We start from the raw sequence: 27,169 nt of genomic DNA, 5'->3' as shown, positions 1-27,169 counted from the left end.
ATGTGTTTTTCTTGATTATGTAAATTTTATGACAGCCAAACTAAACTGAGTTTATGTCAAATACTCAGGAAAAAAATTATATTTTTATGATTTTTTTTTTTTTCACATGATTGCGCTTTTAATGGCCTGGCAAGTTGTCACAGTATGTGTTCCTGCACATTTTACAACAAATAATAGCAGTTATGTGTATATATATTGGCTAGGTTTAATATTTAACATGCACATAATGGAGCTTGAATCCAAAATGCCTAGTGGTGTTACTAAAGCAAGTAGAACAAAACCAAATTAGGGGGTCATGGTAGGCTGTCGTTGCTCAGGATAATAACATTTTGTGACTTTACTATAAAGAAGCCCATATGCAGTCCTCTGTAGAAAAGCTCCACCCATTAAACTGATGTCTCCTATGGCTGCCCATAAATATTGAGCACATTTACAATTGAATACAGTTATTACCAGTAGCCTTATAGTAACCTAATAGTAAGGTTGACATTGTTGATAACAGGACCTTAAGGAATTTACCCATTCTTTAAACTAATTAAGACTTTCATTTCTGTGTTGTAGTATACTATGTGAATTGTAAGCAGACTATGCATGAAGAACATGCTTTTTTATATCTTCTAAAGAACACCCTTGGTTAACACTGGTTACTTCATTGGCTTCTGCAGAATCCAATGGAAAATTTCAGAACTAGCACAAAATGTTTTTTTTTTTCTATTAGCTATCCCAGGTTCATTATTCATTACTTTGAACCACCTCACATCAAAAACACATTTGTAGATCCCTTCTTTGGAGAGAACCTCCTTTTTGTAACATTGTCTTGCCAATTTTCTGCATTGGATCTCCTCCTGCACAATATTTGTTTTAATTCTTAAAGAGGAGCTCCAGGCTCCCCCAAAAGAATTAAAAATCAGCAGCTACAAATACTGTAGCTGTTGACATTTAATGTAAGGACACTCACCTTTCCAGGGATCCAGAGATGTCCTCATCTGAGCCGATTCTTCAATAAGCTTCAGGTGCAGGCATCTGCATCTCTATTATGGAAAACAGGAAGTGAAGCCTTGTGGCTTCACAGCTGGTTCCCTACTGTGCATCCGTGAGCCACGCTGCTCCTTGTGAATGGTCTCATAGTCTAATGGGACCTGTGATGTGTCCCAGAAGACTACAGGGGAAAGGGGGGGGGGGAGATCTTTTGGCTCAGATCAATGCAGCAATCTGAGCCAGAAGTGGGAGTGGGTACTTGTCAAAACCATGTACCTGCTTCCCCCACCCCCCAAAAAAGTGCCCAATGTGGGGGAGGATGCAAACAATTGGAACTTCCCCTTTTGGGTGAAGTTCCGCTTTAAGATAACAAAACTAGTGAATGTTATCTATGTGCCAGTTAGAACCTTTTTATTACTAATTGTTTTGCTAGTGTGCACCCAATTTAACCATCCAAAACACAAAACAACTCTACCCAGGCAAACAATCAACCATAAATAGAGTTGATCCCAAATTTTAGATGATGTTAGACTTAAACAACATATATTCCAAGCTGAATACAAATTCATTCACTTTATTCTTTTGCAAGGAGCCAAAGCTGCTCCCAAGACTGGTTCTACCAAATATATTCTTCTGCTGTTGCCTAGGCATTCTTTTCTTGACTGCTAGTGGGACCAGGTTCCACCCCCAGCATCCCTGGCAGATTGGTAAGGAAAAGCAGCCCATAGATGAGTCCGTTTTTTTTTTCATTCAACCAGCAGGTTAAACAATAAAAACGAACCCAATTCCCTCATCCACACATTAAAGGTGGATGAGGGAATCCTCCCCACTGTGTCATTGTATTCTGACAACGGGGAGACTTCCCTGCCATCAGAATACACAGAACAGCTCTGTAATCCATAGCCTAAAGCACGATCGAGTGGAGAAAACCTGACAGGGCGGTTGTAAAGAAGATGACCAGTAGATCAACTTCTGTACAATCAGTGCCCATACATGGATCAAAATTCGCCCAGTCCCTGCTGAACTGGTCGAATGTCGTTCCACGTATGGGTGTTTCAGGCTGTTTTTAGGCCACAACATTTTGACAGACAGGGTTGCAAGGAACTTCCAAAACCATTCTTAACAATTGTGCATAATTTGCTGCTCTGTAATACACTCTTTTGTGGGGCCTGGTTCAGATTCCGATTAGCTTCAGTGCAAATCTTGGGTTCGAAATTTAGAATTTCGGATGTTCTTGAGTTCTTACACAGTTTGGTTGGAGCACAACTGATTGAATTTTTCAGGAGTTCACTAGGCTCTAGCCAAAAATATACAAGCAGGCCTAAAGGCTTTTTTGTCTAAAGCTAAAACCAGAGGTGCAGATATTAACTGGCACACCAAAGCCTGGTACACACTACTAGGGCTGAACAAAAAAAACCTGACAGCTCAGGAGGAGCCGCTGTACTAAATATGCGATGTTAGCACAGTGATCTTCCCTGCTGTGCAATGGTGTTCTGACTGCCCCCTTTCCAGAACATTCCGGTCAGAGCTCTCAGCCAATTGGCAGACCCTTTTCGGTTATGCCCCTTCAACAGAAGCCAGCCGAATGGACCTTTTACCGGCTTTAGTACACACGGGCTGAAAGTTGCCCGACAATCGGCCCGTGTGTATTAGGCTTTTATGTAAATAGACACAAACAATTACAGCATATTCACCCATTTGATTGCTAAAATTTCAAAAAAATAAACTTCATATAATCTGTATTCTACAATCTGACTTCAGTCTTACTGTGGACCACTCTCATATTGGATATATGAACAACTGCAAAATGCAAGGACTATCCGGTAGGCCTTTCACTATATAGCCATTGTGAAATTTTTAAAATCTTACAGATCCAATCCAAAAAGAATCTGACTGTGTGTAGTCATCTGACTGATGTCCACTTCACTTTCTCACTAATGCCAAATTTAACTAACATCAACTGAAATGTAATTAAGTGCCAAAATCCATTTAAACACATTCAAATACTGCATCCCCTGAAACACGTTTTCTCTAGTTTCTCCTCTTAGAGCAATTTTCTGCTCTAGATTTTTGTCTGTGTAATATTAATTAGAAACATGCATATTCCAGAAGCAGCCCAATCATTTGCACTTTCAAGGACAAAACAATATCATAATTGCTATATTATTTCTTAACCTTTTCATATCTGGAGTATTTTAACATACATTTTAAATAACTATAGGGCTTAATGTATACTAATATCGAGGGCTTTTTTTCTTCGAGAATAGGTGCAGGAACTCCCCCTTTCAGAGTCGACCCTTGTTTCCATCTCCTTCCCACCTTCTAGCACTGTCCCTTGGTTCCAACACCTACCCACCTCCCAGTACTGCCCCTTTTGGAGAATACAGAACCAAACAACTTTTTTGGTGCTAAGTAATTTGTATGTAATTTGTCAATGATAACCAGAAAAGCAGTAAAATAGATTCCATGTAGCCAGCAACAATAGACTACCCCCATCAACAACAGATCCCCCAAGCAACAATGGACTGCTTCCATTAATATACCCCCCAGCAACAATAGACCCCTGGTGGCAACAACAAATCTCCCTGCAGCCAGCATCAATAGGCCCTCCAGCAGCCAGCAACAATAGACCCATCCCTCAACAGTAGATCCCTTCTAGCAAAAAATGATCCCCAGCAATGTAAGACCCACCCCCGCAATAACAGATCCCCCACCAGCAACAATAGACCTCCCTGGCAACAATAGACCTCCTCCAGTGACAATAGATCCCCCAGCAGCCAGTATCAATACACCCTGCAGGGCATCCCAGCACCCCTTGCCATTACATACATTAAGTGCTGGAGGTGGTGGAACTGTGTTCCCCGTGTTCATACAGAAAAAAAGCCCTCCTAATATCAATTGGACATGAAGACTGTTATTTTCAGCAGTCTGTGAATCAATAAGATCTGATAATAACAGGCACGTGGCTGAAAATAATGCAACTAGTGGCAAACACACATAGTACAGCCTAGTAAATTAAACTTTGAATGTGTTTTAATGTGTAAAAGAAATAATATGCATTATATTGTGTACGACTGTTAAGTATCAAATGAAATCTTAAAAGAGCTGCGCATTGAAATGAACAGATAAAATAGATTGAATCAAGTAGAAGTTAAATGGAGATCAACATTGATTAAGTGATTTGGGTTAACAGAGGTGCTTCTTATTGCGTGGAGAGATTTTTTAACATGCTGGAAAATCCTTGCAGAACCAACAATCAATCTGTTACATTTTCAGACCCACTTCTGTTTTTCTGCTGTGTGTGATATGTAAGTCTGGGCCATCCTTTATGTTGGACAAACATTTTTTAATTTTTTAACTATTTAGCATCATCTTCCATTTACAACAATCTGCCCCCAATTCTTTTTGTTTCCAACTTCCTTGCACTTACCATAGCATAGCAAGCAACTCCTCACACTTATACTACTAGGTGGATTTACTTTTTATCTGTTTTTGGTGTCCCATGGTTTCATGATCTCCTGCAAGACTTTCACTGCTCACATATTGTCTGAATGACCTGAAATGAACCTGTAATAATATTATCCACTTGCCATCTGGAAGATTTACCCCCCTTCATGACAAGCCTTTTTTTTTGTGATTCGGCACTGTGTCAATTTAACTGACAATTGTGCGACGCTGTACTCAAACAAAATATAGGTCCTTTTTCCCCACAAATAGAGCTTTCTGTTGGTAGTATTTGATCACCTCTGTGGCTTTTATTTTTTGCGCTATAAACAAAAATTCTGACAATTTTGAAAAAAAAAAATATTTTTTACTTTCTGCTTTAAAACATATCCATTAAAAAAAATGACAAAAAAATGTCTTCATCAATTTAGGCCAATATTTATTCTGCTACATATTTTTGGTAAGAAAACTCCCAATAAGTGTATATTGACTGGTTTGCGCAAAACTTATAGCGTCTACAATCTATGGAAAAATTTTTTTAATTTTTATATTTTTTTTTATTATTAATGGCAGTGATTAGGGGACAGTCGGGACACTAACTGACACTTTTCTTTAGGACCAGTGACACTAATACAGTGATCAGTGCTAAAGATATGCACTGTTACTATACTAATGACACTGGCTGGGAAGGGGTTAAACATCAGAGGCAATCAAACACTAGCCAGTGTTTTCTAACAGTGTCGGAAGTGCTTTTACTAAGGGATGGCATTGATCCATGTTAAATAATGTAAAGAAAATTTCCGCGCTAATGTGACAATGTGATGAGTGAGAAAAACGATTAAATGTAAGCAGCTGGCACAAAATCAACTAACAGTGATTCAAGCAAAACAATATAACACAAAAGTGCAGCGCTAAAAATGAAAGTGAATATGATTATGAATAGAAAAATTCCAGTATTCATAAAGAAATATATAAAGAATATGGGTAGTGTCCAAATAAATGAATACAGTCCCACAAAAACTAGTGCAAAATAAAGATGAATCCGCATGCAGGATATTCCAAGGAAGGGATTCTTTCCAGTGACACCAAGGATAAGTGTGAGAAGGGGACACCTCTGTGATCAGGTATAGTAAGCAGCTTACCAAAATTCCGTGGCTGCTCAATTGAATGAGTCAGCCTCTCCCAGCTAATAACCAAACCAGTATGGTCGGATGTTAGACCCAAATATTTCAGAATTCCGTGGTTCCGTGGTCCGTGGAATTATGATGGTGAAACTCAGCCAAACATGTTGACCACCAGAGCTTGCAGTGTTGATCTTACTAAGGAGTACTAAGCCTGACATCCCCTAATTACATTGATCCTACCACCTGTCTGGAGAGGCGGCCCCTCTTATCTGGAAAGCAACCACGGAATTATGAAATATTTGGGTCTAACATCCGACCATACTGGTTTGGTTATTAGCTGGGAGAGGCTGACTCATTCAATTGAGCAGCCACGGAATTTTGGTAAGCTGCTTAATATACCTGATCACAGAGGTGTCCCCTTCTCACACTTATCCTTGGTGTCACTGGAAAGAATCCCTTCCTTGGAATATCCTGCATGCGGATTCATCTTTATTTTGCACTAGTTTTTGTGGGACTGTATTCATTTATTTGGACACTACCCATATTCTTTATATATTTCTTTATGAATACTGGAATTTTTCTATTCATAATCATATTCACTTAAATTTTTAGCGCTGCACTTTTGTGTTATATTGATCCATGTTACTGCTTTTCAGGAACACAGGATCAATGCCTTCCCTACTGACAGAATGGCAATCTGCCTTGTTTACATTGCCTGTGTACCGAACAATCAGCGGGAGACGCTAATCAGCTCGCGCTGTGTAGAATCACAGCGAGACTGATCTGGCGGCTTTGCGCACTCACGCCGATACCCAGAAGTACAGGATTACATATAGATACACGTGATACTGCACAGAGTGGAAGCCTTGTAGCAGTAAAACTGCTATTGGGTGGTGGGCAAGTGGTTATGTAGCTAACTTGCACATTTAACAGTTACCCAGATAGCAAGCAATTGTACTGCAAGTTTGAAAATGACTTGCTAAGCTATTGCTAGACTTGCCAGGCTTCACAAGTTTGTTGCACAATTGCAGTCCGCATTGCATGACTCCAGATCAACTTTCTTTGCAAACATTATGCAATTCTGCTGCAAGTTCTGGTTCAGTTATGTTGTGCAATAGTCATCCCCCCACAGGGGTCACTGGCTGAATTTACATGTTGTAGACTTGCAAAGCTCTTGCTTTAGACTCACCACTGCAACTTTGCTCTTGCTAGAGACTTGCCACGCAAATTTGCTACAAATTGGAAAAGTGTCAACTAGAACTTGTGCTTCAAGTGCTCTACAAGTGTATAACTTGCTGGTGAAAATGTGCAGCAAGTTAACAGACTTAGGCCTCTTTCACACGGCCGCTCCGCTGTTTTTCTCCGATGCGGGACTTTTTTTTTTTCACGGAGCGGATGACACTTGTGTCATCCGCTCCGTATGTCCGCATATCATCCAATCCGTTTGCGGATGATATGCGGACATAATGTAAGTCTATGGGCATTGCGGATGTCATCGGATGACACCGCTGACATCCGATTTTCCTTCCTTTCCGTTTTTTGAACGGAGGAAAAATAGGGTTCTGTTCCTTTCCAAAAAACGGAACAGAACTGAAAGGAAGAAAATCAGATGTCAGCAGATGGTATTTCGCTGACATCCGCAATGCCATTGACTTACATTATGTCCGCAAATCATCCGCAAAAAAATAGGATTATTTGCGGACATACGGAGCGCCCGTGTGAAAGGGCCCTTACAATTCAACACTGCCCCAAATTTTCGGCAAGTTATCCTTGCTATCTGGGTACTTGCACCTACTTTGCCAGCAACGCCTATGTCCATATTTCCCCATTGCAACCTCTCATAAATCCTATGTAAAAAAAAACTCTCTGAAAGTCTAAATTTGCATAGGACTAAACACATTCCCCCACCCCTCATGTGATTGTATTTGGGCCAGACAATAGATCATTCAGGCAGAAAGGAATTGTGGGATAGCGTGGAAGAGCATGTGTTCACAGAATCCACATGGTTGGAGGGTACATGAGGATTCAGCACAGGATGGGAATTATTGAACAATGCTGGCAGCAAGGTAGTAGCAGGCATCATATGGTACCTCAAGATGCCTCTGCACTATTCTGCAACCAGAGAGCAAGGATTCCTGGGGAACTTTGATATGTAAATTTTGGCCTTTGGTCAAGAGTCTGATTCTACCCCTCCATTGCCTTTTTATTGACAAATAAGGCGACCCTGGCCCTCCCATGAATTTTTATTGAACAATGAGGCCACCCACCCAGTAGTAGGGTGCAGGAGATGGGAGAAAGCAGGGACAGCCTTTTGACCATGGGAGCTGTCTGAAAAATGCATACCAAAGTTCCCTGAGGCTCCCAGAGTACCAAATAGAACTGCTAACTTAGTGTGCAGTCACCTTGTGGTGCTGGTATTACACACCAATGGCACTTTTGTCATTGAATGTCAACATTAGTATACAGCTGAAAATGTATAATTTAAGGCTGTAATTTCATATCATAGGAATTATTTAATTATTTTGAATAATTATTAGAAACTATTGTCATTAGAAAAAGTCAAACATCAATATAATTTCCTGATTGTGAGTGATTTTCCCTCATTCTACTACTACAAAAAAAGGCAAATATCATAAATACAGCTACTGTGTATATCCAAATCTGTATCTATATTACCACTTTATAATCCTTTGCACAGCAGCTCTCAAACTGGAAGAGAAAGGGCAGACATCATAAACTTAGACTGGGCTCAAAAGCGTTTGCAATACAGAAACATGCTTACAGCAAATGTAAGCTAAGGTTTGAGTACCCCTTGTGTGTTCATGACAAGCGCTTGCATTGTTTTGCATCACATTTCAATGCTGTGATTTGATTCAGAAGCCATATCCAGCAGGTTTTGAAGCCTGTAGACACTCCCTGATGTCTCTAATTGAAGTCATTGGGAACACTATCAGCTCATTCACACCAGCAGTGCACCTAAGTAAAACCTTGGGCAGAGGGGTGGCTGTGGATGTAGTATACTTGGATTTTGCAAAAGCATTTGACACAGTTCCCCACACACGGCTAATGTGTAAGGTAAAGTTTACAGGCTTGGAAAGATCAGTTTGTAAATTGATAGAAAATTGGCTAAAAGATAGAATTCAGAGAGTAGTGGTTAATGATTCTTACTCTGAATGGTCTCAGGTTATCAGTGGTGTACCCCAAGGTTCAGGGTTGGGACCCTTCCTTTTTAATATCTTTTTAAATTATATAGGGTCTGGGATTAAAAGTACCATTTCAATCTTTGCGGATGGCACCAAGCTTTGCAGTGAAAAAACTTTCTTATAGGATGTCTCCAACTTACAAGCTGACCTCAATGCACAGTTTCATTGGTCAACTATGTGGCAAATTAGGTTTAATGTTGATAAATGTAAAGTTATGCGCTTGGGGTCTAAGAATATGCATGCATCATACATACTAGGGGGAGTAGAACTGGGGGAATCCATAACAGAGAAGGATTTGGGTGTTGTGGTAGATCCCTAAGCTTAATAATAGCATGCAATGCCAAGCTGCAGTTTCCAAAGCAAGCAAAGTCCTTTCTTGTATTGACAGAGGCATGGACTCCAGAGAGAGTGATATAATTTTGCCCCTGTACAAATTATTAGTAGGACCTCATCTGGAATATGCAGTTCAGTTTTCGAGCACCAGTTCTCAAAAGGGATACCGGGGAACTGGAGAAAGTGCAGAGAAGGGCAACCAAACTGATAAGAGTCATGGAGGAGCTCAGCTATGAGGAAAGATTAGAGGAACTGAATTTATTCTCTCTTGAGAAGAGGAGATTAAGGGGGGATATGATCAACATGTATAAATACATAAGGGGTTCATATAGTGAACTTGGTGTTGAGTTAGTCACTTTAAGGTCAACACAGAGGACAAGGGGGCACTCTTTACGTCTAGAGGAAAACAGATTTTGTCTCCAAATACAGAAAGGTTTCTTCATAAGAGCTGTGAAAATGTGGAATAGACTCCCTCCAGAGGGGGTTCTGACTAGCTCACTAGATTGCTTTTAAAAAAGGCCTGGATTTTTTCCTGGGTGTACATAATATAAATGGGTACTAATATTTATAGGTAAAGTTGATCCAGGGAATATCCGATTGATTTTCGGGGGATCAGCAATTTATTTTTTTCTACTGCTGTAGCAAATTGGATCATGCTTTGCTGGGGTTTTTCGACTTCCTCTGGATCAACTGCAGGTTGTGCATATGGGATTGTATGGTTGGGTTTTCTTTACTGTTTTTTGTTTTTTGTTTGTTGAGCCGAATGGACTTGTGTCTTTTTTCAACTTTACTATGTAATTATGTAACTATGTTATACTCTGAATGATGGTGTGCATTGTGAAGGGGCTGTGCATTGTTAGAACCTTTTAAGGGGTTTCTGATGCCCGAAAGGCAGGGTGGGGTTTATGATCATGTGACCGTCATGTTTGGCTGTCACAGCGGTCGCTTGATAAGAAAGCTTCCGATCGGGAACTTTCCATTAGGAGCGTAGGGCGTGCATTTTGCTTTAGGAGTGTAGGATGCATACTCTCGGCACAGGTTTGTTTACATTTTGGTACACAAATATACGGCCTCTTGCCGTCAAGGCCCACCTTCAGAGAGGACACATATTTGCATACTCTGTGTTAGAACTTATTTGAAATGTAAAAAAATTAATTACATTCATCTTTAGGCCTTGTTCACATGGGCACTGAGGTCACATTAGGGCAAGCGGCTGTGTCTAGAGACACTGCAAAAAAGCCAGTTAATGAGATACCATACTCAACGCCTGTGTGAACAAGGCCCTGTGCCTCGCAGAGCATTGTGAAGTGGGCATGGACATTCTAACATGCTGCGCTGCCTAAAAATGTAGTATGTCCTTCTGCTTTTTATTACACATTGTGACGTGGCCCTGGACATCCTAACATGCTGCACTGCTTAAAAATGTAGTATGTCCTTCTGCTTTTCAGTACACACCATTTCAGCATGGTTGTTTGAACTAAACTAAGACAAGGCCAAATTGTCCTGTATATGTGTTGGGATTACAGCACAACTGCCAGCACAGCCCAACACATAGGGTGAATGGGCCTTCCCAATAAGGGAAGAAGATTTTTATGTTGAATTTCAATGATTTTGGAGGCAATAGTTAACATATCTGGCTGCTGACAGGAATCAGAAAAACCTGTCAAATACTTTTTGAATGTATCACAAACACATGTCAATGTGTCAGAGCTTGATAAACACATGGGTTTTAAGTAAGCCTTTATACCAAATAAAAATGTGAACCAACCCTTGGTGTATTGAGACAGTGACCAAGCAAAAGTAAATGTGCAGCACTAAGTAACCTGCTTTTTTGCATATCCTGACCCATGTAACCTGTTGGCTACAATAGTTACAACCTCAGACTGATCTCTGGTTTCACTGTTCTTGCATCTTGCCATCTTTCTCTGAAAATCACCTGCACTGACCTCTGCATTGGACTGGCCTTCACTGCTGCCACTTGAAATTGTACTTGGCTGCTGTGAAGACCAAGCACTTCTTAAACTCCATGGGTTTCATTTGTTAAAGGCAAATGCGCTGTTCGCTTTGCAAAGGAATTTTCCTTATCTAGTGACATTTTTCCTTAGCTTAGTGAAAGAGGAGAAGTTTTTCTGACTTCCATCATCCAATCATGTGTAAGCAAATTACTATTTTTTTGTTTTGTTTTTGAATTTTGCTTGCATATTATTGGATATTCATTGCAAAGTGAATTTCCCCACATTCACCAAGGTAAGGGAAAATTCCCTTGCAAAGTGAACAGCCAATTTTGCCTTTCCTATGCCACTAAAGCTAGCTATAGCCTGTTAGTTTTCTTACTTCTAACAGTCTATAGCAAGCTTTAGTGGCAGGGATAACCACACACTGATGATAAAATTAATCTGGTCCCTGCTGAGCTGACCAGATTTCGATCAATGTTTGCTCATCTTAAAGGGGTTGTAAAGGCAGAATTTTTTTTATCCTAATGCATTCTGTACAAAAGTAAAAAACCTTCTGTGTGCAGCAGCCCCCCTCAGGCCCTCTAATACTTACCTGAGACCCATCTAGATCCAGCAATGTTGTAGGAGTGTCTCAGCTGCCCAGGACTCTTCTCCTCCTTTACTGAGACAGTAGCGTGGCGCCATTTGCTCTCACTGCTATCAATCAAAGACAGTCAGCCAATGAGGAAAGAAAGGGGATGGGGCTGGGCCACGGCTTCATGTCTGAATGGACACAGGAAGCTTCAGCTCGGCTCAGGTGCCCCCATAGCAAGCTGGTAGCTGTGGGGGCACTCAACAGGAGGGAGGGGCCAGAAGCACCACAGAAGGACCCGAGAAGAGGAGGATCTGGGTTGCTCTGTGCCAATCCACTGCTCAGAGCAGGTAAGTATAACATGTTTGTTATTTTTAACTAAACAAAAATGAGACTTTACTATCACTTTAAGTTTATTCTTTGACATAAATGACCACACCAGTGACACGTTCACTCTTCTATGTGTTCGTTATCTGTGTTTCTTTGCTTTACTTCCACAAACACTCTTGGCCTGCTTGAACTCGGAAACTGGCTTGAGCACCTTTTCCTGCCTAGGTGCTGTAAAATGAGAGTAGCAAACCTTTAGTTAAACACATCCAGGCTGCAGATTTCAGTTGGCCTCCTCCCTTCTTTATCCGTCAGTTCAGGGACTCCTATTGTAAAAGTGCTAATAGATGTTTAAAGGAGAACTGAACTGATCAGTTTAAACTGCTCCCCAAAATAGTTAAATTCAAGGCATGCCATGAATGATAACAGTCTTAGGGTCCTGTGGTCTAAACTAAACTGGCAAGCCATCCAATGTTTGGTGTCCTAACTGATCGCATGTTTAACACCACAGCAACTGCAGATCAAAAATGGGCAAGGATGGCAGCCCCTTGACTGTAAAGGATAAGAGGGGTTTAGTTCCTCTTTAACATTGTATTGTTAAAAATATCCACACAATCATTTGCAGGGCATGCCTCTCCCAGAATGCAAGGGGAATGCAGTCTTGGTGCAAATCCAGACCAGAAACATAATACAAATTGGCAATCATCAATTTAAAATTTGGAACATACAATAGCAGGCTCTAATTTTCCTTAAAGTTTGTCGTGTATGCATTCTTGTTATCTTGCATAGAAACAAGCCCAAGTACATAATGGGTAATTTAGGCACCAACATCAAGATTGAGATCAAAAAGTAGGGGGGAAGGATGGAAACTGTGTTCCCCAAAGCACAGTCTACCTGCGGGGAAAAGGGGGAGCAGGAAACAGTGGATTTGAACTTTTGAGGTACCCCAAATGTAGTAGTCATCTATAGCAAATACATTTATAAAAGTAGAAAATGTATTCAATACATAGTATAAAAAGTCATGAAAGACAAAGGGAATTCATTCTAAAAAGCAGGGCCGGACTGACCATTGGGCACAGCGGGCATTGTCCCGGTGGGCCGCGGCGCCGCGAGTCATCCACGGTAAAAGTAAGTTCCCTCACTGCGGCCGCAAAATTACAAACACCGGCCGATGTACTTGCCAGTTTTCAGCTTACCGGCTCCGCGGCCAATCAGCCTTCTGCTCAGGGGAGGTGTGAGTCACACCCCCCTGAGCAGAAGGCTGATTGGCCGCGGAGACGGAAGTCAAGAAGTTCAGCGTGTGTTACTTTACTTCCCGCCGGCCGCCGGTGTCCTGCCCGGCGCGGCCAGCCCAGCCCTGCCACTGATCGGACGGCATCTCAAGCACCTGCAGCCTGCAGATGGCAGCTCCTTCGGTCCAACTCCGGGCTGCTCGCAGGGGGGGCGGCGGGGAGAGAAGAGCAGAGAAGGTAAGTGCCTGCCTGCAGACAGTGCTGTGCAGCCCCGGCCGTGTGTGACTGCTCAATAGGAGGGGGATGGATGGGGCGGCTGCAGCCTGCATATAGAGGATTTTTGATGTTTACCTATTCCTCCTGCTGCCGCTGGATGGATGCCTGATTCTCCTCTCTGCAGGCATTCTGCGGCTGCAGGAGAAATATGGAAATATAATAAATTTCTCTATATGCAGCTGTCCCATCCCCCTCCTATACAACTTCTTTTACTGCCCCCCCCACTCCCCCAGTGATCTTAGCGCCCCCCCCCCCCTGTGCTCTTCAAGTCCCCATAGTACTTTTCAATCCCCCCTATGCACTCTGGCTCCCCCAGTGCTCTCCACCCCCTGTGCACCCTGGCTCCCCCCTAAGTGATTTCCAGTCCCCCCAGTGCTCTCCAGTCCCCCCCCATTCTCTACATCCCCCTGTTTTCCCGGCCTGCCCCCCCCCAGTGCTATCCACGCCCTGCGCCTTCCAACCCCCCTGCAATGCTTTCCAACCCCCCCCCTTAATTCTCTCCAGTCCCCCCCCAGTGCTATCCATGCCCTGCGCCTTCCAACCCCCCTGCAATGCTTTCCAACCCCCCCCTTAATTCTCTCCAGTCCCCCCCCCAGTGCTATCCATGCCCTGCGCCTTCCAACCCCCCTGCAATTCTTTCCAACCCCCCCCTTAATTCTCTCCAGTCCCCCCCCCTTGCCCTTCAGCTCCTCCAGTGCTATCTGCTTTCCCTGTGCTCTCCGGCCCCCCTAGTGTTCTTCTATCTTCTATTATGTCTGCAGTCTCCGACTTTCTCCTGTACTATGTCTGCAGTCTCTGCCAATATCCTGTACTATGTCTGCAGTCTCTGCCAATATCCTGTACTATGTCTGCAGACTCTGACCATCTCCTGTATCACGTCCGCAGTCTCTGACCATCTCCTGTATCACGTCCGCAGTCTCTGACCATCTCCTGTATCACGTCCTCAGTCTCTGACCATCTCCTGTATCATGTCCTCAGTCTCTGACCATCTCCTGTATCACGTCCTCAGTCTCTGACCATCTCCTGTATCACGTCCTCAGTCTCTGACCATCTCCTGTATCACGTCCTCAGTCTCTGACCATCTCTTGTATCACGTCCTCAGTCTCTGACCATCTCTTGTATCACGTCCTCAGTCTCTGACCATCTCTTGTATCACGTCCTCAGTCTCTGACCATCTCTTGTATCACGTCCTCAGTCTCTGACCATCTCTTGTATCACGTCCTCAGTCTCTGACCATCTCTTGTATCACGTCCTCAGTCTCTGACCATCTCTTGTATCACGTCCTCAGTCTCTGACCATCTCTTGTATCACGTCCTCAGTCTCTGACCATCTCTTGTATCACGTCCTCAGTCTCTGACCATCTCTTGTATCAGGTCCTCAGTCTCTGACCATCTCTTGTATCAGGTCCGTAGTCTCTGACCATCTCTTGTATCATGTTTGCAGTCTCTGACCATCTCCTGTACTATGTCCAGCGGGAACACTCTGCAGCCGCACCGCACAGTACACCCAAGGTAAGTGGAGGTCTGGAGAGAGGAGTGACTTCTACTTAGGGATTTCTTTTGCAGATAGGCTGGGCTGGCACTGGCAGCAACAATTTTATTCAAAGAAATCAGGATTTCTTCTGCAAATAGGCTGGCACTGGCAGCAACAATTTAATTCAAATCAGGATTTATTTTGCAAATAGGCTGGCCTGGCACTGGCAGCCAGGCATAGTACTAGTCTAGTACTATGCCTGCCAGTGCCAGGTCAACCTATTTGCAGAAGAAATCCTGATTTGAATTGGTCATGTCATGTGTCTGATGAGATTGTTTTTTGTTAATTGTCTGATCTGATGCCACTGCCAGCCTATTTGCAGAAGAAAACCTTATTTTTCCTAATGTTTTGATCATGTGTCATGGTGACATAGATTTTGGTAATTATCTGACTCTGATGCCAGCCTATTTGCAGAAGAAATCCTGATTTGAATAAAATATTTGCTGCCAGTGCCAGCCTGCCAGGTGATCTGAGGTGTGAAGGTGCAGGAATTGGGACTGATCTGAGGTGTGAAGGTGCAGGAATTGGGGCTGATTTGATGTGTTAAGGTGCAGGAATTGGGGTGATCTGAGGTGTGAAGGTGCAGGAATTGGGGTGATCTGAGGTGTGAAGGTGCAGGAATTGGGGTGATCTGAGGTGTGAAGGTGCAGGAATTGGGGCTGATTTGATGTGTTAAGGTGCAGGAATTGGGGTTATCTGAGGTGTGATAGTGCAGGAATTGGGGGTATCTGAGGTGTGAAGGTGCAGGAATTGGGGCTGATCTGAGGTGAGAAGGTACAGGAATTGGGGTGATCTGAGGTGTGAAGGTGCAGGAATTGGGGGTATCTGAGGTGTGAAGGTGCAGGAATTGGGGTGATCTGAGGTGTGAAGGTGCAGGAATTGGGCTGATCTGAGGTGTGATAGTGCAGGAATTGGGGGTATCTGAGGTGTGAAGGTGCAGGAATTGGGGGTATCTGAGGTGTGAAGGTGCAGGAATTGGGGCTGATCTGAGGTGAGAAGGTACAGGAATTGGGGTGATCTGAGGTGTGAAGGTGCAGGAATTGGGGGTATCTGAGGTGTGAAGGTGCAGGAATTGGGGCTGATCTGATGTGTGAAGGTGCAGGAATTGGGGTGATCTGAGGTGTGAAGGTGCAGGAATTGGGGTGATCGGATTTGTGAAGGTGCAAAGCTCACTTGATTTCTTACTATTCAAGCGGTTTACAGCAGTTACTTTATATGAAGTTGACAGTTTTTTTTTTTATGTATCTGGCACTCCCAATTTCTTTTAAAACATTTTTCGGCACACTGTGCCCAAAAAGGTGGTCTACCCCTTGATTAGAGTAACCCTCATCTTGTGCTGCTTCATACTAATTTTAGGACTCAACCATCAAAACAGGATTTAAAGTAAAACAAAAAAAAACGCATCATATGGCAGCTCTGATCTAAATCGGAACCAATCTATCAGATTAGACTAAAAAAGGTACCGTAATCCAATCCACACATCCTGGAACATTAAATCCTCTCATCAAGCATCCCGACGAACGTCCCCCCCCCCCCCCCCGCGGGCTGCTCAGTCCAAAATGCCCGGGCCTATTTTTTGTCCCAGTCCGGGCCTGCTAAAAAGACACATGAAATTCATACCGTGAAACCGGTCGTTACACTTAGGACAGAATGTGACATTTTTGTTGAAGTAACTGTTGCCTCAACATGTTTCATGGTTGTAATCCGCTTCCTCAGGAGGATTTACAGTACATACACATTCTAAGGGTATAATGGCAAGATATAAGCTGAATACAATAGAAAGTTATTATACTCAAAGTAATAAACAAAAATATATACAACAAATATATCATTAAACAACAAAATGAAGGCAAAAAGATGTGGGGAAAGGGAATATTTTGGCTCACCAAAAAGATGTATCAAAACCGCCCTGACTGGGTGGCACCTAAGCTCTAGAAACTTCCCCCTGGTGGACACGGGGGACTGTAAATAATGAAAGTAAAATAGATTTTTTTAAATAAAAATAATAATAATTAATTCCAGCTAATAACAGATTAGAAATGGAGAGCGAAAAGGAGGAGGGGAAAGGGGAAAGAAAAAAGGGGGGGTGGTGGGAAAAAAAGGGGGGGTGGGTGAAGGAGTAAAAAAGCAAGGGGAGGGAAAACGAAAGGAAAAGGGGGGGCAAATGGAGGTGGGGAACCAGGGTTGGGGGGAAGGTGGGAAGGGAAGGGCAGGGGGAGGGGAGAAAAAAGGGGAAGAACCAAACGGGAAGGGGGGGGGGGGCGAGAGAAGAAAGAAGAGAAGGAGGAGAAGAAGGGAAAAAAAAGAGGTAAATGAAAATAATAAGAAAATGTGACCAGGAAATATATATAAATATATATATATGTATATATATATATATATATATATATATATATATATATATAATTCCAATAAAGATCTAGATAATAACACTGACCTTTGAAAAAAGAAAAAAGGAGAGGAGGCAGAAGACACCAGGGGGACAAACAGCCACCGCACTTAGTTTATAATATAATATAATATGATATAATATAATATGGAAAATACACAAGCAGTTTCCTCATGATAGCCCGGGCTATCGGAGCCAAAGTGCGCATGCGTGATTCTCGCATTTCGCAGAACGGCGGATCAGACCCAGTGACATCACACGCCGACCTGATTGGCCTGATGGCTGTTCGCCAGGTTGGGGTCTATTTAAACAGGCTGTTTCTCAGCCTGAGGATGCTACCAGGGGGAACGTATTGTTGCCACATACTGTAGTGCGGGTGAGTCTATATATAACCTTGCTTTCTGTTTAACTTTATATGAACTGCGTATTATAAGATACTTGTTGAACTCTTTGAAGATCTTCCCTTAATCTGTGCTCATTATTGTAAGATATATACTGCATCTGCTCAGCAGGGATCCTCGTACTTACCTGGGCTTTCTGCCCAGGCTATCATGAGGAAACTCCTTGTGTATTTTCCACATATACTTATAAACCAAGTGCGGTGGCTGTTTGTCCCCCTGGTGTCTGCTGCATCCTCTCCTTTTTTTTTTTTTTTTTTTACAGGTCATTGTTATTATCTAGATCTTTATTGGAATTATATACAGTATCTCACAAAAGTGAGTACGCCTCTCACATTTTAGTAAATATTTTATTATATTTTTTCATGTGACAACACTGAAGAAATGACACTTTGCTAAAATGTAAAGTAGTGAGTGTACAGCTTGTATAACACTGTAAATTTGCTGTTCACTCAAAGCAACTCAACACACAGCCAATAATGTCTAAACCGCTGGCAACAAAAGTGAATTCACCCCTAAGTGAAAAGTGAAATTAGCCATTTTCCCTCCCTGATGTCATGTGACTCATTTGTGTTACAAGGTCTCTGGTGTGAATGGGGAGCAGGTGTGTTAAATTTGGTGTTATTGCTCTTACTCTCTCATACTGGTCACTGGACACTCAACATAGCACCTCATGGCAAAAAACTCGCTGAGGATTTGAAAAAAAGAATTATTGCTTTACATAAAGATGGCCTAGGCTTTAAGATTGCCAAGATCCTGAAACTGAGCTGCAGCACGGTGGCCAAGACCATACAGTGGTTTAACAGGACAGGTTCCACTCAGAACAGGCCTTTACCATGGTAGATCAAAGGAGCTGAGTGCACGTGTTCAGCATCATATCCAGAAGTTGTCTTTAGGAAATAGACGTATGAGTGCTGCCAGCATTGCTGCAGAGGTTAAAGGGGTGGGAGGTCAGCCTGTCAGTCTGTGCGGAGTATGGTCTGAGCACTAAGAACATGGATTACTGGAACCATGTCCTGTGGTCTGATGAGATGAAGATGAACTTATTTGGTTCAGATGGTGTCAAGCCCGTGTGGCGGCAACCAGGTGAGGAGTACAAAGACAAGTGTGTCTTGCCTACAGTCAAGCATGGTGGTGGGAGTGTCATGGTCTGGGGCTCCATGGGTGCTGCCAGCACTGGGGAGCTACAGTTCATTGAGGAAACCATGAATGCCAACATGTACTGTGACGTACTGAAGCAGAGCATGATCCCCTCCCTTCAGAGACTGGGCCGCAGGGCAGTATTCCAACATTTTAAGGTTCCCAAACACACCTCCAAGACAACCACTGCTTTGCTAAAGAAGCTGAGCATAAAGGTGATGGACTGGCCAAGCATGTCTCCAGACCTAAACCCTATTGAGCATCTGTGGGGCATCCTCAAACCGAAGCTGGAGGAGCATAAGGTCTCTAACATCAACCAGCTTTGTGATGTCTTCATAGAGGCATGGAAGAGGACTTTAGTGGCAACCTGTGAAGCTCTGGTGAACTCCATGCCCAAGAGGGTTAACCACTTAAGCCCCGGAAGATTTTACCCCCTTCCTGACCAGGGCCTATTTTGCGATTCGGCACTGCATGACTTTAATGGACAATTGCGCGGTCGTGCGACACTGTACCCAAACAAATTTAATGTTCTTTTTTTCCCACAAACAGAGCTTTCTTTTGGTGGTATTTGATCACCTGTGTGATTTTTTGATCATGCGCTATAAACAAAAAAAGAGCGTCAACTTTGCAAAAATAACAATATTTTTCACATTTTTTTTATATGAAATTCCCCAAAAAAATGTAAAAATCAAAATTTTTTAACATTTTAGACCAATTTGTTTTATGCTACATATGTTTGTTAAAAAAATCGCAAAAAGCGTATTTTGATTGGTTTGCGCAAAAGTTATTGTGTTTACTAACTAAGGGAAAGATTTTTGTCATTTTTGTTGTTTTTTTTTTAACGAGTAATGGCGGCGATCTGCAATTTTTTTTGCGGGACTGCGACATTGCGGCAGACAGATCGGACCCTTGACTGACATTTTTGACGTTTTTGGGGTTACCAGTGACATTACTACAGTAATCAGTGCTATACATATGCACTGTTACTGTAAAAATGACACTGGCAGTGAAGGGGTTAACTTTATTTGAGAGGGAGGGGTTAAGTGTGTCCCTAGGGGCGTGATTCTTACTGTGATTGGATGTGGTTGTGTGAGTAACAGCACAGATCAACGGTCCTACATAGCAGGACCGAATGATCTGTGCTGTTACACAGGGGAGACTGACAGGCGGCTTTGTTTACATTAGCCGCCTGTCTTTCTCCCGCTGTAACCGACGATCGCGAGTGACCGGCGGACATCGGGTCTGGTGGTCACTCACGAGGGGGGGTCTGTGACCGAGCAGGAGCGGGAGCGTGCCTCCGGTGGCGCACGCTCGCTCCCTTGACCCTCACAGGCTAGCGACATAGACCTACGTCGCTTTGCCTGTGAGGGGCTGACTGTCGACGTAAACCGACGTTAGGCAGTCGGCAAGTGGTTAAGGAAGTACTGGAAAATAATGGTGGCCACACAAAATTTTGACACTTTGGGCCCAATTTGAACATTTTAACTTAGGGGTGTACTCACTTTTGTTGCCAGCGGTTTAGACATTAATGGCTGTGTGTTGAGTTTTTTTGAAAGGACAGCACATTTACACTGTTATACAAGCTGTACACTTATTACTTTACATTGTAGCAAAGTGTAATTTCTTCAGTGTTGTTACATGAAAAGATATAATAAAATATTTACAAAAATGTGAGGGTGTACTCACTTTTCTGAGATACTGTAAATACGGTATATACAGTATATTTCCTAGTATTATTTTCTTATTATTTTCGTTTACCTCTTTTTATTTTCCTTCTTCTCCCCCTTTTTGTCTTTCTTCTCTTGCCCTGTCTCCCCCTCTCCCTCCCCCCTTTCCCTTTTTGTCCTTTCCCCTTTTTTCCCCGCTGCCCCCCTTTTTCCCTTCCCTCCCTTCCCCCCTCCCCTTTTACCCCTCTCCTGTTTGCCCCCTCTTTTTCTTTCTTTTTCCCTCCCCTTCCTTTATTTCCCCCCCCTTTTTTTCCCTTCCCCCTTTTTTTCTTTCCCCTTTCCGCTACTCCTTTTTCGCTCTATTTTCAATTTGTTATTAGCTGGAATTGATTATTATTATTTTTATGAAAAAAATATCTTTTATTTTTATTATTCACAGTCCCCGTGTCCACTGCGGGGGAGTTTCTAGGGGTGAGATGCCACCCGGTCAGGGCAGTTTAATGCGTCTTTTTGGTGAGCCGAAGTATTCCCTTTCCCCACATCTTTTTGCCCTATTTTTTTTTGTTAAATTATGTATTTGTTGTATACATTTTTTGTTTATTACTTTGAGTATAATTACCTTCTATTGTATTCAGCTTATATCATGTCATTATACCCTTAGAATGTGCATGTACTGTAAATCCTCTTGAGGAAGCGGAACCGTGAAACATGTCGAAGCAACAGTTACTTCAATGAAATTGTCACATTCTGTCCTAAGTGTAACAACCGGTTTGTACGATATGAATTTCATGTGTCTTTTTAGAATGAATTCCCATTTTCTTTCATTACTTTTTTTTTTTTTTTTTTTTGACTTTTTATACTATGTATTGAATACATTTTCTATTTTTATAAATTTGTTTGCTATAGATGACTACTACATTTGGGGTACCTCAAAAGTCCAAACCCATTGTTTCTTGGTCCCCTTTTTCCTCATTGGTAGACTGTGCTTTGGGGAACACAGTCTCCAACCCCCCCCCCCCCCCTACTTTTTGATTCTTGTTATCTTGTTTACACATTTTACTCTGGTGCACATTCACTTTCAGTTTAGTTTTTATTTACACGGCAGCAAGCATTTCTCCTTCCTTCTTCTGCTTTCAGGATTTGTAATTAAATCGTTGTGGCTCAAAATGATTGACAGTGTTGTGTACTCAGCTGAATACTATTGATGACCTGTTTATTATGTATATGTTCAAATCTGGGTCTATGTTCCTTGAAGAGATTAATAGTTTTCCATACCTTGGGAGGCTGCCTTATAAATAAAGAGAGAGAATGTAATTGTCTTTTAATGTTTTATTTAGATTGAGCAAAAGAAGAACAACATATACATTTCAGACTTATATTTTTTTAATGTATTCAATTGGTGCTTTGTCTTGTTTATGATAAATTAGTAACAAAGTATAGATTTTTTTCAATAAAGTTTATTTAAACCCATAAATTGACAGTATTGTAGCTTATCTGTCCTTAGATGTGGTGGCTGCATTAGTACTCTTTTTCACACTATTTTTACTTAGTAATCCTGCTGTATGGAGCAGCATTATCACCCTAGTACATAGAGTGTTTGAGGGCCAAATAACATTGAGGTTGATTTACTAAACCTGGAGAGTGCAAATTCTGGTGCAGCTGTGCATTGTAGCCAATCAGCTTCTAACTTTAGCTTATTCAATGAAGATTTGACAAAAAAAAAAAGAAGCTGATTGGTTTGTTTCTATGCAGAGCTGCACCAGATGTTGCACTCTCCAGTTTTGGTAAAGCAACCCCACTGTGGGACTGCATAACACCTAATTCTCTTCTCGATAAAAGGGGATGTGTTTTGTAGTCCATGGAGTTATCAGGGATAACAGCCTAGTTGCAGAGAGCACAGGAAGTTATGAGCTCACAAAATTTCTGGCTGGATGAATTTATTTATTTATTTATTTATTTGCACTTGTTGAGCAGATATAATCAATTACTTTAAATGGTAAATTTTACTGATTAAAAAAAAAAAAAGAAAATAAATAAAAAAAAGAAAGAAAATGGAAATTTATTGTTATTACATACACAGCGCTTTTAGTGAGAGTAATCATTGTATGTTTAGGTGGCTGGATTCTTATTGTCTACGGAATCTTACTTTAATTTCATATGTTTGATAGTGTGCAAGAAATGATGACAAATTTGACCTAAAGAATGAGTACAGGCAATTATACTGTATGTAGCACAGGTGAAAAATAAATTAGCTTTTTCAATTTACTGAAACATTCAACCTTAACCAGGCTATTTGCATTTTCTTGTTAATGCCCTTAATCCTTCAGTAACAATTTAACACTTTGCAGATATTAGTTAGCTATAGTTTCTAGTATGTTTATACGTTTAAATACAAATGGCATATCTGAATACATAAGAATTTTTTTAATTAGGTAGCAAACCTGATTTGACATGAAAGCACACTTTTTTTTTCTTAAAAACACAAAAGAAGATGCACATAATAAAGAAATAAAATCTCTGAATCAATAAAAAGATAAATAAATTATACATGAATGAGTCATAACTAATCAAGCACTTTTCAATGTGTTCATTAAAATTGTGTCTAGTCATCATCTTTGTAGAGAATTCTGAATGTGTAATCAAGTACCAAGTGCTGAAGCCGATACATTTTGGCACTTATATTACATTTGTTAGAGACTGCCAAGTGCTTTGTACTAAATAAAATGTCTGCGGGGATATTTTGTCATTGCAATTTACTGTGTGGGTTCTAGTGTCAGAAAATTTTATTGGTCATTTTTATTTTGTCAGGACATAGCAGTTGTAGTGGCTTCTCCAGAGAATGGTTTACAGCAAATTAGAAAACTGTAGGACTCTGGCAGGTGTGGATCCATTTGTTTGTGTAGTCGGAGCCTGCTCCTTTTGGTTTTGCAGTTTTTAGCTTGTATAGGCAGGAGTGATTGTGTGAAACATTGGCTCTTTTCATGTTTTTTGTACAAAAAGGACCACATCCACTTTGCACGCTTTTCAAGGTCACCTTGGGTGCCAAATTACTTGTCTGCTTCTTTTATCACAGATTTGATTAACTGAAACTAAAGGTTGGCAGGAATACTAGTTAAATGCTGTATTTCCCATTCAAAGGCTTTGTTAAACCTTCCTTGCCTCCAATGCACCTTAGTGGGGCTTGTTGTGCCTTCAGAAATGCAGTGCAACGCAGTTCAAAGCAGCCTAAATGCAGCCTCATTATTTGTGTACGGTTAACAAAAACAATATGTACTGTATATATATATATATATATATATATATATATATATATATATATATATATATATATATATATATATATATATAGATTGTGCATACACATTTAGACACACAACTGATAACATAGGTAGGCGGAGTCAACCCTAAACTTCTGAATACTCTAACAGTGAGGTGAGATCTCCCTACTGCTGTAATTCCTGTCTATCTGAGGTTTTTAATGCTCCTGTTCACCTTTGCATATTCCAACCGGGTGAATCTCCCTTATGGCGCACAGACAGCACAAAAAACCTGACTGGTATTCTAATCCCTCTCCATTCTATCCAAACTAGTTTTGCCTTTAGTTAAAATGTCAGTAGCCCTTTGTAATGCTTACAGCAATTGTTAAGGCAGATATTCATATCATATAACTTTTTTTTTCTTTTACTATGGCAGGCCATACACCTGCTCTTGTGTCACCTAAGGACCTTTGTCAATGGGTGTTGTTTTCCTGTGCTTGAAATCAACTTCAAATGCAGGTCAGCAAATCCCAATGTTTTTCAATATACAGTATCTCGCAAAAGGGAGTACACCCCTCACATTTTTGTAAATATTTTTTTATACCTTTTCATGTTACAACACTGAAGAAATTGCACTTTGCTATAATGTAAAGTAGTGAGTGTACAGCATGTATAACAGTGGAAATTTGCTGTCCCCTCAAAATAACTCAACACACAGCCATTAATGTATAAACCACTGGCAACAAAAGTGAGTACACCCATAAATTAAAATGTCCAAATTGGGCCAAATTAGCCATTTCTCCTCGCTGGTGTCACGTGACCCAAGTGTTACAAGGTGTCAGGTGTGAATGGGGAGCAGGTGTGTTAAATTTGGTGTTATCGCTCTCACTCTCTTATACTGGTCCCTGGAAGTTCAATATGGCACCTCATGGCAAAAAACTCTCTGAGGATCTGAAAAAAAGAATTGTTGCTCTACATAAAGATGGCCTAGGCTATTAGAATATTGCCAAGACCCTGAAACTGAGCTGCAGCCCAGTGGCCAAGACCATACAGCGGTTTAACATTACAGGTTTCACTCAGAACAGGCCTTGTAATGTTGACCAAAGAGCTTGAGTGCATGTGCTCAGCGTCATATCCAGAGGTTGACTTTGGGAAATAGACGTATGAGTGCTGCCAGCATTCCTGCAAAGGTTGAAGGAGTGTGGGTTCAGCCTGTCAGTGCTCAGACCGTACGCCGCACACTGCATCAAATTGGTCTGCGTGGCTGTTGTCCCAGAAGGAAGCTTCTTCTAAAGATGATGCACAAGAAAGCCCTCAAACAGTTTGCTGAAGACAAGCAGACTAAGGACATGGATTACTGGAACCATGTGCTGTGGTCGGATAAGTCCAAGATAAACTTCTTTGGTTCAGATGGTGTCAAGCGTGTTTGGTGGCAACCAGGTGAGGAGTGCAAAGACAACTGTGTTCTGCCTACAGTCATGCATGGTGGTGGAAGTGCCATGGTCTGGGGCTGCATGAGTGCTGCCGGCACTGAGGAGCTACAGTTCATTGAGGGAAGCATGAATGCCAAAATGTGTTGTGACATACTGAAGCTGAGCATGATCCCCTCCCTTCAAAGGCTGGGCCGCAGGGCAGTATTCTAACATGTTAACGACCCCAAACACACCTCCAAGATGACCACTGCCTTGCTGAGGGTAAAGGTGATGGACTGGACAAGCATTTTTCCAGACCTAAACCCTATTGAGCATCTGTGGGGCATCTTCAAACTGAAGGTGGAGGATGGCAAGGTCTCTAACATCCACTAGCTCAGTGATGTCATCATGGAGGAGTGGAAGAGGACTCCAGTGGCAACTTGAGAAGTACTGGTGAACTTTATGCCCAAGAGGGTTAAGGCAGTGCTGGAAAAAAATGTTGGCCACACAAAATATTGACACTTTGGTTCTAATTTACACATTGTCACTTAGGGGTGTACTCACTTTTGTTGCCAGAGGTTTAGACATTAATAGCTGTGTGTTGAGTTATTTTGAGGGGACAGCAAATTTACACTGTTATACAAGCTGTACACTCACTACTTTACATTGTAGCAAAGTGTCATTTCTTCAGTGTTGTCACATGAAAAGATATAATAAAATATTTACAAAAATTAACTTTTTTGAGCTTCAGGCAACAAAACGCTTATATATGAACAGGGGCCATTGAAATTAATGGGATTTTGCTTGTTGTGCGTTTTGAGGCTTCAGAGATGAGCGTTTCACGAGCTGAAAAATGCTCAGGTGTGACAGGGCCAAAGAGTTGTCATGCTGTGATGAAGATAACTGCAAAATGTATAAATTGCACCAAAGAGGAACAACGTTCTCTCATAAGCTTTTTGTGGACAGAAGATGTGCCGGGAGCACAAATTCATCTTGGTTTGTGTGCTCAGTATGGGGATAAAGTTCTCTCTTGCAGAGTCGTTTATGAGTTGTAAGTTATGGAACACCCAGCTTTTAGTCCGGATTTAGCTCTATCTGATTTCCACCTTTTTGGACCACTCAAAGAAGCTTTAATAGGAAGAAGATTTTCACGTGATGATAATGTGAAAGCAGTGGTGCATCAGTGGCTACATGCTCAACCAAAAACATTTTTTACTGATGCCATTAAAAAGTTGGTATGATGCTGGGAAAAATGCATCGCAAAGAAAGGTGACCATGAACAAAAGTGGTGTATTTTGTTTTTGAAATTCTTGATAAATAGAGTTTAAAAAAGTGCAGAAGCATTTTGAAGACCCCTCGTTTATATATATATATATATATATATATATATATATATATATATATACAGTGCTGTGGGAAAGTATTACCTACTTCCTGTTTTTTTTTTTTTTTGCATATTTGTCACACTTAACTGATTCAGAGTATTAAACAAATTTTAACCTCTTTACCTCCAGAAGATTTACCCCCCTCCATGACCATGCCATTTTTTGCAATTCGGCACTGCGATACTTTACCTGAGAATTGCGCGGTCATGCAATGCTGTACCCAAATAAAATTTGTCATTTCTTTTCCCCTCAAATAAAGCTTTATTTTGGTGGTATTTGATCACTGCATTTTTTATTTTTTGAGCTATAAACATAAAAAAGACAGACAATTTTGAAAAAAACTAAACAAAACAAAAAAAATATTTTTTACTTTATGCTACAGAACATATCCAATACATTTTTTTAAAAAAATCAAATTTTTTCATAAATTTAGGTCAATATGTATTCTGCTACATATTTTTGGTAAAACAAATCCCAATAAATATATATTAATTGGTTTGCGCAAATGTTATGGCGTCTACAAACTATGAAACATGTACTGGATT

At 41.4% G+C, this 27,169-nt stretch overlaps 1 protein-coding gene across 4 annotated transcripts in view; it reads left to right on the top strand.

Annotated features, from left to right (window-relative positions):
* The window catches only part of MYO16 (myosin XVI), a 539,163-nt gene that overhangs the window by 91,071 nt on the left and 420,923 nt on the right, over positions 1-27,169 (top strand). The window lies entirely within an intron of this gene.

The sequence above is a fragment of the Pelophylax lessonae genome, assembly GCF_965119305.1.
Source record: "Pelophylax lessonae genome assembly, chromosome: 2".
NCBI classification, from domain to species: domain Eukaryota; kingdom Metazoa; phylum Chordata; class Amphibia; order Anura; family Ranidae; genus Pelophylax; species Pelophylax lessonae.
This window is presented reverse-complemented; position numbering and strand designations above follow the sequence as displayed.